Source organism: Marmota flaviventris, chromosome X, assembly GCF_047511675.1.
Source record: "Marmota flaviventris isolate mMarFla1 chromosome X, mMarFla1.hap1, whole genome shotgun sequence".
Taxonomy (NCBI): domain Eukaryota; kingdom Metazoa; phylum Chordata; class Mammalia; order Rodentia; family Sciuridae; genus Marmota; species Marmota flaviventris.
This window is the reverse complement of record NC_092518.1, coordinates 100,865,073-100,874,987: the sequence shown is the minus strand read 5'-3', so window position 1 is coordinate 100,874,987 and position 9,915 is coordinate 100,865,073. Positions and strand designations below refer to the sequence as shown.

The window sequence follows — 9,915 nt, the reverse complement described above, 5'->3', positions numbered from 1 at the left end:
AACTGAGATCAAACCCAGGGCTTTTCACATGTAAGGCAAGTGTTTTACCAATGAGCCACGTCCCAGCTCTTAACACCTACTTCTTTACCATTTACTGCTCACAAAAAAAAAAATTTACTGCGATTCAGAGTTGAGTATTTTCAGGTAGAGTCCTGTTTCTAGACTTGATAAGGCCCTATGAATTTCTAAAAGCAACTAGGAATCTCCTTAAGAATAATATTTCAAAGACTTCTTACAGGATGGTATTCTCTCACATGGAGAAAACAGAACACACTGTAAGTAGTTTTCCAGAAGACAGGAATCCAAGTGCTTATTAGCCATAAAGAATCATTAAATAGGTTTGGTTGCAAATGATCTTACTGAGGAGTGGAGGGGGAATATCAAGGTTATAAATTAGCAAATTTGAAAAATATCATTTAAAAGGGAGTGCTGATGATACACATTTAAAAGAGGAAACAGTAAACTTCTGGGGAAATACTCCTAGTATTTGTCTAGGAGTGTGAAACATAACTAGCTCTTTCCAGTCAAGATTTGAACTTTCAGCCAGGCATGGGCACACACTTGTAATCCCAGTAGCTTGGGAAGCTGAGACAAGAGAATTCCAAATTCAAAGCTAGCCTCAGCAGCTTAGGGAGGTCCTAAGCAGATCAGTGAGACCCTGTCTCTAGATAAAATACAAAAAAGGGCTAGGATTGATGTGGCTCAGTAGTCGAGTGACCCAGGATTCCATCCCCAGTACCAAATAATAATAATAATAATAAGAAGATTTGAAGTTTCTCCAAATACAGACATATGATGACTGAATATGAAGGATCTAATTTCCTGTTTATCATCCAACCAGTGAATCACTAAGATTAATCATCTTCACTTAAACTCATTTTATACTACCTACCATTTATTCCTTACAAATCACATTTTAAATATATTACCTCTTTTAAAAAAATATTCATTTTTTTATTTGTAGCTGGAAACAATACCTTTATTTATTTTTTATGTGGTGCTGAGGATCGAACCCAGGGCCTTGCACGTGCTAAGTGAGTGCTCTACCACTGAGACACAACCCCAGCCCATATATTACCTATTTTAATCTTCACAATAACTCTGTGGGATAGGTAGATTATTATCATTTGCATTTTATAGATAGGGAAAGTTAAGTTGCCTAAGATTACATAGTCAGTAATTGACAGAGCCTGGATTCAAACTCAGGCAATCTGGCACCAGAGTTAGTGCTGTTCAATGACATGCTAGTTTGCTTGTACTGAACATTTGTTTGAATATAGTGCCAACCAGACCAAAAAATCTGTTTTTTCAAGGTCACTGATTTTGACCTTGGATATATTACTTAATAATTCTGAGCCCTTTTCTCTGCAATTGTAACAAGGGTAATGATTCATTTACTATGCTTACAGTATAGATGTGAAGATTATAGGTAATATGTGTTAAATACCTAGTATAGCACTCTGTACATATTGCTGCTGCTGGTGGTGATAGTGATACATCTTTTCTCCAGTGTCTCCTTCTCAAAGCTTAATACAGTCATTTACAGAGACACACAGGGACAGGCATGTGACTGAAGATATCTCTTGGGATGTCATAACTGAGGTAAGGACATTATATTGATGAGGCAAGATTGAAGCGGAGATGATTCCTTTAAGTTTTTTGTCTTCTTTATGGATCAAGAAGAAATAGGGTTAGTGGAAAGGGATAGAACTGTTCACTGATACCAGGCTCCCACAGTGCCACAGGAACTCCTGTCTTCCCAAAAATTATACTGGAATGAGAAAGAGATTTACAGTAGGATTATTGGATGGATCCTTGAATATATAAATCTGAAATCATGACTGCATGACTGTTTTGTTGAGAAAGTTCATTTGTATTTGAAAAATGCTAAAAATCCATAGAAACATATTAGAAATGATTTGTGGGACTATAATTATAAACAGTGACAGAAAATAATTATGATAATGATAGTTCCAAAATCTTTAGATAGTCTCTTTCTTTATAATCTTGCAGTATTTATGTTCTTTGAAACACATATTTTTAGAAAGTACATTAGTTAAATAATTGGACCATTATGGCAATATTGAATTTGAGCACTTTGTGATGGCTAGGTTAAATCTGCTTGAATCAAATGTATGAAATATGATATGTCAAGAGGTTTGTAATGTTTTGAACAACTAATAAAAAATATGTTGTGTTAAAACATTAAAACATGTATGTGAAAAATTTATAGATGTAAAATATCCATGTATTTAGTAGCACACAGATGATCTGCTAAATTTGAAATTTTCTTGTGGCTTAAATGTCACCAGTGGTTTTGTCCCTGTTGCTTTCACTGAAACATTTCCAGAACAATTTTCAATTAAAGGAGTAAAGAATTTGAAAAACTAAATATATCCACACCCCTAACCCTCAGGTCACTCTTTTAAAGAAGTATTTTGATTATTTTAAAGAAGAAAAACTAGAAAATTCATTTTATTTATTTTACTACTCTTGAATATATACTTCTTAATAGACCTTTTGCTTACTATAAATAAAAGCAAAGGAAAGTCTCATTTAATAATTGTATTAAATAATGATAAAATGTGCAGTTTGACTATTTCAGTTCTACTCATCAACTGGCCAATGAAACTTATTGAATTCACCTTGTAGCACCATATGCAGATTTAAACTCTGAGAAGAGACAAAAAGGAATCTGAGAACACTTCAGTGCTTGTAAGAATAACTTGGGGTGGGGCTTATTTAAAATAGAAATTCTCAGGTCCTACTTCCAGAAATTTAGACATAATAGATCTTGGATAAAACCCACCAATCTTCACTTCTAATAATCATTCCAAGATGATTCCAAGGCACATGATCCTAGGATCAAGGACTTTTAACTTTAGAAATAGACATATTGGTGCAAATGGTTTTCAACACTTGAAGTGCACTGGAATCCTCTAGGAAGATAACAAAATACAAATGTCTATCCACCACTTCTTCACTGTCACTACCAAATTATATGGGAGAAACACTGACCTAGGATGTGCTAAGACTGTTCTGATCATTTACCATTTATTGAATTCACTCCCAGTGCCAGCTTTTGCTCTGCATGAGACTATAAACTCAATTTCATTTCATGCAAAGCATATGCACTTAATCTTCCTACCAATTTTTTTCTCAAAGTGTAAATCATGACTCAACTATATCAGAATTACCCAGGGAACTCTTTAAAAATATGCATTCCCAGAATCTATCCCCAGAGATGTTGATTCAAAAGATTTGGAGATAAACACCCTTATAAGGTTATTATCCAAGTAAATTATGATCTATACTGAGAAATACTGATTTCAGCAGTCCAGAAAGTGCCTCTATTACCTCTGCTGTAGCATCTCCAGTAATGGTAAACTCCTAATCCCTTAGGTACGCCATTCCTCTTTTGAGTTCTGACTTTAAAATTCTTAAAAATCTTCCTCCGGGAGACACAACCTATTGAGATTTTTTTCCCCCTCCAGACCCACTTCTCTAGTGCCTTCTCCATCCCTCCTTATCATGAGTATTTCTTATGCAAACTAAATATCCCTTTTCCTCACAGGAGATGAACTTGACATTGGTTTTATTTGTCAATATGTGCTTCACCCACCATCTATATCACAGTTATTAAGGAAGATTAAAAATCCAGATTTTTAGGGATCTTCTCTACATTAATTGAATTAGAAGATCTCTTGGATAGACCCAGGAATCTACTATTTAATAATTTCCCCAAGTAATTCTGGTTATAGTGGATCATGGATCACCCTTTGAAAAATGATGGTATATGGTTAACTGCATGGTTCAAGTCCAAGCTCTGTCACTCATTACCTGTACTGAGGCTCTAACCAAATCTCATATGTCAAAGTTTTTAAATATTCCCTCCCCTCCATTCTTCCTTGTTATAATACTGTCCTCTGGGCCTACTCAATTAGGGCATTCTCTTCTGACCTTGGGGAAGGAAAATCACCTCAATAGGAGTTACTATTCCCATTGTGCTCTTACCCTGCACATCAATTTGTCCAGTTGTTTTATCTACCATTTCTTCTAGCCTCCTATCTTTAAATAGGTGCTATTTATCCTCTGGAGTCATCTTTGCAACACAGTGTGGCTGTATTGTTATAAGCAATCTGACCATCAAACATTAATAACTTTGTTTTTCGGCTCACCCAGATCACAACACTTTTAGAACCATCAGAACAGCAACAAACAGAACACACTGCAAAATAACTTTGTAAAACTTCTAGCCCTCCTTGCATCAGTTTCTCCTTTGTATTCCAGAGTTAATAACTCTAGAAGACAACACAGCTCTTGTTAACAGAGGGCATGAGATCAGAGAGAGTTTCATACAGAAGTTTGTATTTTTTTTCTTAGTACAAACTTCTTTAATTTTTTATTGATTTTTTTTAAAAAAATGACATCAGAATGCATTACAATTCTTATTACATGTATCGGCACAATTTTCCATATCTCTGGTTATATATAAAGTATGTTAATCTGTGCCTTAAAGGATAGTCAGGATTTACTGCCATTGATAGATCAGAAAGAAGCAAAAATAAGATCAAGGGCAATTATTCAATAAAACAGTCATTCTTAAAATGTGGTCTCTAGACCAGTAGCATCAACATTACCTGAAAACTTAGAAATGAAGAGTCTCAGCCCCTACCCCAGACTTACTTAATGAGAAGCCCTGGGGTGGATTCTAGGAATATGTATTTTAACAAGCCTTCTAACTAATTCTGGTAAATACTGAATATTGAGAACCACTGATGTAGAAGTCAAGAATGTGAGATCTGGGATTGAAATCATAGCTGTCATTTGGTACATCTACTTGTCATTTGGTACAACTATCACACTTGCTTGTCATAGCCAGCTCCCTCTTCTTACTTCTTTCATGCATCTTTTCCCTTACTACCCGTGGTAATGGTAATGGTCTAGTAGACAGCCAATTTTTCTCTTGTTCCTACCAGCCCTCTTTCTTAAAATGATTGTCAATCTACCTTCAGAGAAATAGTTCCTTTGTGATTGGAATTCATTTTTTTGATCAGTCATAGCTGATGTTGGTTTAATTGTTATAGATACATTTATAACCTTTGAATTCTTGTGTTCAGACTCCCATCTTGAACTACAATTTGGCTGTTTTCTTCTGTGATATCTTAATACTCTTTAGTGCCTGTGGAATTATAAAAATGTCAGATTATGGATATATAGACTTGAAGGCATAATACGGGACCTAGCCCCATGAGACAGTCTAATATGTTTCTTTAAGTAAAAAATAATAATAATTCTACAAATAACTTACTACAGTATTTTTCATCCTATAGAACATATTTTAAGAGAATTTAGCCTAATCTAGAAGGCCAAGGAAAGTCTTCCATAAAGAGAATTGTTTAAGTTCAGTTTTGATATATGACTAGAGTGACCATTTGTTTGTATGTGTGTGTTTGTGTGAATGTGTGTGTGTTTCACACATTTAAGATTTAAAATCTCAAATCCTTAAGATTTTAATAAATCTTAAGGACAATTTATTTCCAAAGGTGACTGCAGAAATCATTTCATTACAATCAAAAGGTTTTACAAAACAGAGGAAACACATTACAAAACATCCCAAGAGGTGAGGAAACTGGTGGTGGGGAGGGGCACAGAGCACCCAAGAACCAGCCTGACAAAGAGGCTCACCCTGCTGCTATCTAGGGAGGTTACAAAGGCTGGTTCTGAAGGGAGGCACTGCATGGGGGTGGGAGGGGTGGGGGAGGGGTGGGCCCAGTGCACAGCAATCCCAGCCTTGGAACAAGGAAGGATGGGGAATAGTAAGAGGGGCAGAGGCATTTGCCAATGTCCCAGCAGAAATAGTTACATATCAGCCTATCTTATTCTCTTTGCTACAATAATACCAATATAAATGCAGAAGTCTAAGCAGGGCAGCTGGCACACTTTACTGTACAGTACCTCAGTCCAGCTTACCCCGAGGGACCTGCACACAGCTTCTGTGAGTGCTACCAAGTCCCCAGAGAGACAGAGGTTTGGGGAGGCAGAGTTTTTGGCTTCAGAACACCACAGGCTGACAGAGGAGCACATCACTGCCTTGCAGAGCAAGGTGTGCCAGATCTTTGGTGTACAAAACCAAACACTATGGGGAGGACCTGAAGCAGACACGACCAGCTCTCTGCTATTCAGAGTGGAGGTCGCAAGTTGGCCAGCTCAACAGACTGTGCTCCTTGGCTCAGATATTTGACCAAGGCCTCCTGGGGGCCTGACCGAGCATTGGTTTCCCTTCCTGGGGCTGTCTGAAAGGCAGCTGGCCACTTCCACATAGTCTTACACACTGGCAGACAGCATCTGGAAGCTGGGCCAGGGTGCTTGGGGAACAGCCTCAGCTCGGACAGGAAAGCCCTGAGGAGGAACTGGGAAGCCAGCGCCCTCTATCCCTGGGTGTGCAAACTGTGGCTTCTCCCTCACTTCTGTACTAGAGCTGACAGCTGTCAGTCTGCTGTGGGACAGGTATGGGGGCCACTCCCAAAGCAGGCTGTCTTGCCTCTGATCAGGGTACCTCTCTCCAGGTGGGCTAGGCCCCAGGTAAGGGAGAGACACGGACCAGCTCTGATGCCTACTGCTCCCCAATACCCCAAATAGAGGGCAAGACTCCTTGTGGAACCCGTAGATGGGGCCCATTATCTGTTCCTTCGACTTCCATGATCATGAGCCAGCCTGCCTCTATGCTTCTCCCCTTCACCTAACAGGTATAAGGAGAAAGTAGCTTTCACTTCTTCATTCCTTCCAAGCACCAGAAAGTACATGCCAAAATGGGGTGCTGAGCTGTAACCAGGGCAGTGTGGGGAAAGCCCGAGATGACTGGAAATCTGTGCCATGCCACAGAAAGAGGGAGGAAGAGTGGGCCTACTGTCACACCACTGTGGCATTCTGGGGCTGGTCCCCAGTTGAGACATAGATCCGAGAGTCCAGGCCAGGTCTCCAGGGGCTCCTCTCATAACCTCTAAAGAGGTCAATGGGCACCAAGACCTCACACATTTCCTCACTAGTCACTCCTACATATAGCAGCTTGATGGTGGGCAGGGTGAATCCAGCTGCTCAAGAGGTCCCTCTTCTGGAGAGTAACCCTACAGTGAGAGGCGCTAAGAAAAGCTTGGCCCCGCCTCCAAGATGGCAGGAAATGAAGGTTATGGATCACAAGGGGCTCATGGACTCTCAATGTTCTCCTCTGCTGCTCTCTGTGCTCTTGCCAGCAGGCATCTTGTGATGGATGGTACCTCCTGGGGTTGCTTCCCTGGGTCTCAGCTTATTCAGAGATTCTCCTGCATGGCACTGCCTCCTAGAGGTCCATTGGCTAAAATCATGACCACCTTTGCCAGAAGTACAATCTAGGTCTAATACGAGAAAGCTTAAAATACTGGAACTGGCCCAGAGCAATGAGGATGTCTAGAGTGGTGAAGGGGAGGGGAGGCTTGCAGGAGCTTGCTTTTCTGTTCTTAAGCAGACCTGACCCTAGTAGGAGTCAGCAAGGTGTCAGCAGCCATGCAGCCACTTCTTGAGGTGCACGCACAACTGAGTGCAAGTCTGTCAACAAAAGCTCCTCCTTTTGGAGCACTTGAACCCCTGGGGACCTATCCTTTGACAGCTCCCTTTTGACCTAGACATGGGCTTTTGAGAGGGCAGGGTGGGAAATTTGTGATACTTCCCACATTGAACAATTCAGCAGAGTCGGGCTGTACTGAAGAAACCTGGCCCTGGGGAAATAACACTGGCTGGAGTTTCAGCTTCCCAAACCAGGGTGAGGCCACACCCTGCAAACCCCAGAAAAGGATCTATAGGACCTTCCAGAGATAGGCCTTGATGCAATGGTTCTCCCAACTCAAGCATCCAAAAACAAACAAGTAAAACAACCCCAAGCCCCAACTCCAGCTCACTCTTCCTTGAAGCTGCCTAAGAGACAGAGACACAGAAACCAAAAGAGAGGACAAGAACGAGTTGAAGGGGCACTGGAGATTTGGATGGTATCTATTATCAACATGAATGTGGAGAATGATTCAAATCACAGTTTTCTCAAGTTACCACTTCCATTGATTGATTTCTTAATTCCTGTGCTCACTTCTGATTGGGATGTGGGTCAGGTCTCAGCTCTCACGGGCAGATTGCACAGGGTCCTGCCTGGCACTGTGTATATTTCTACCCTGTTTGCTGTGGACTCACCATCACCACAGTTCAATAGGCCCCTTGGTGGAATCTTGCCCTAAGGCTGGTAGTGCCCTCCACTCCTCCCCCAGGCAGCATCCTAGAGGGAGTGGCTGGGCAGCTCCCTGCTTTGAGTCATGGGACAGCAGTGGGAAGAATCTGGCCAGTTCTATTTTGCCCACTATGTGGGAAATCCCTTGGCTCTGGGCTTGCCGCTGGTATAGATAAAAGGCCTGAGTCCCCTTCCAGTGGGGGCTGTGCTGGAGACAAAGGGGGATCCCAGCAAGAGCATGGAGGTCCCTGGCAGTGGAGAAATGAAACACAACCTGATCTCACTACTGTGATACTGCAAGAATTAATGCTTGTTGTTCCCTGCCTCTTCAACCAGCTGTTGTTAAAGCACCAACAAGCAGAGCAAGGGAGCCAGACTACCATCTCCCCGCATAAGGCCACTCAGAGCAGGGAGACAGAGCCAAGGGGAGGAAGAAGGGAAGATCCAGGCCCACATCATGCCCCAGGCGCAAGGAGCTAACCTGGGGGGAGGAGCTGGGGAAGGAAGAGTGGTTGAAGAATAGGACAGAGGAGGAAAAAAGAAATACACCAACATCCTACTACCCTCTCCCATGATTTCATCAAGAACTGGATGTTCTCCAAGTCAAGTCAGGACTTGCTTCCTTGGGGAGGAGGAAAAAAAAAAAACAAGCACCTTCAGTCTATTTTCTTGGCTGGAAGCCGGAGAAAATCCAGCAGATATTTACACAAAGGCCCAGCCATGTATGAGAACAGGATGACCAGCTTCCCGTGGGTCATGGTCATGAAAGTCTGGTGTCCCGAGGCCCAGATGTGATACCAGGGGCCGTAGAATGGGTCTGAAATGGCCGGACACAGCATGTTGTTCAAATTCACTTTGGTGACCAGGCTGAGGATCTGTAGAATGCTGAAGTGACAAAAAAACATGAGGCCAGTTGAGAGAAGAGCCCACCGTAATCTGATGAGGGGCTGTGGGGTGTAAGTACCTCCTTTCCAAAGCTGGTAGATGGGCACCCACAATAGAGCATGACATGCTGAATGTAGTAAATCTCCAATTCAAAGGGAAGCAGCTGGGTATTTACCATAGGAAACAGCAACGCCAGAAGAGCCCCATTCAACATGTGCATCTGTAACTTGAAAACCACGATAGATCCCGGACTTGGAGGACAGGCCAGGAAGAAGATATGCATCATGGTGACCAGGTGACAGGAGTTGAACAGGTAGATGACGGTCTTGGTGGCGAACTTGAAGCCCAGCTCTTCCCCGAAGGTCAGGCACAGGGCTACTAAGAGCAGATTCTTGCTCAGGCTCTCCTTGCCTTCCTCTGGCTGCTGGGTCACCTGCTGTGGCTGGCTGCCCTGGCCACCCCTACCGTCCTCCATCTGCCTCAGGATGTGCCGCAGGGCCACCAGGATCTCCAACAGGGCCAGGGTCAGGAACACCACATTTTCCAGCAGCTGCTGCTGCCAAGAGAGGAAGGCGGCGTAGTCAGGGCCCCCGTTGCCTGCAAAACTGGAGTCCACGTCCCCATAGAGCCCACTTTGCTAACTATTCTGCTACACTATTTAAGTCAATGGGAAGCCATTGAAGGGTCTTAAATGAAGAAGAAAGATGATTACACTGAACTTTTAAAAATGTCATCTTGGCAACTATGTGAAGAATTACTTGGAGAGGTCAAGGCAAGCA

The 9,915-nt window shown here is 42.2% G+C and overlaps 1 pseudogene; it reads right to left on the bottom strand.

Moving 5' to 3' along the window:
- Window positions 1-8,907: 8,907 nt before the first annotated feature.
- LOC114089786 (transmembrane protein 164 pseudogene) lies at window positions 8,908-9,422 on the bottom strand (annotated as a pseudogene).
- Between the last annotated feature and the right edge of the window lie 493 nt (window positions 9,423-9,915).